Genomic DNA, 384 nt, shown 5'->3' on the forward strand with positions numbered 1-384 from the left:
CCATCCATCCCCAGCATCCAGCCAGCCAGCCACCATCCATCCATTCACTCACAGCATCCATCCATCTCCATCATGTACCCACACCTCCACCATCCATTCATCCATCCCCAGCATCCCTCCATCTCCAACATGTACCCACACCTTCATCTATCCCCAGCATCCATCCATCCATCCACCTCCATCATGTACACACACCTTCATCTGTCCCCAGCATCCATCCATCCATCCATCCCCAGCATCCATCCATCTCCAACATGTACCCACACCTCCATCCATCCCCAGCGTCCATCCATCCACCTCCATCATGTACCCACACCTTCATCCGTCCCCAGCATCTATCCATCCATCCATCCATCCATCCATCCATCCATCCATCAACAGCAT

The sequence above is a fragment of the Terrapene carolina genome, unplaced genomic scaffold, assembly GCF_002925995.2.
Source record: "Terrapene carolina triunguis isolate 2854851 unplaced genomic scaffold, T_m_triunguis-2.0 Scaffold51451, whole genome shotgun sequence".
Classification (NCBI taxonomy): domain Eukaryota; kingdom Metazoa; phylum Chordata; order Testudines; family Emydidae; genus Terrapene; species Terrapene triunguis.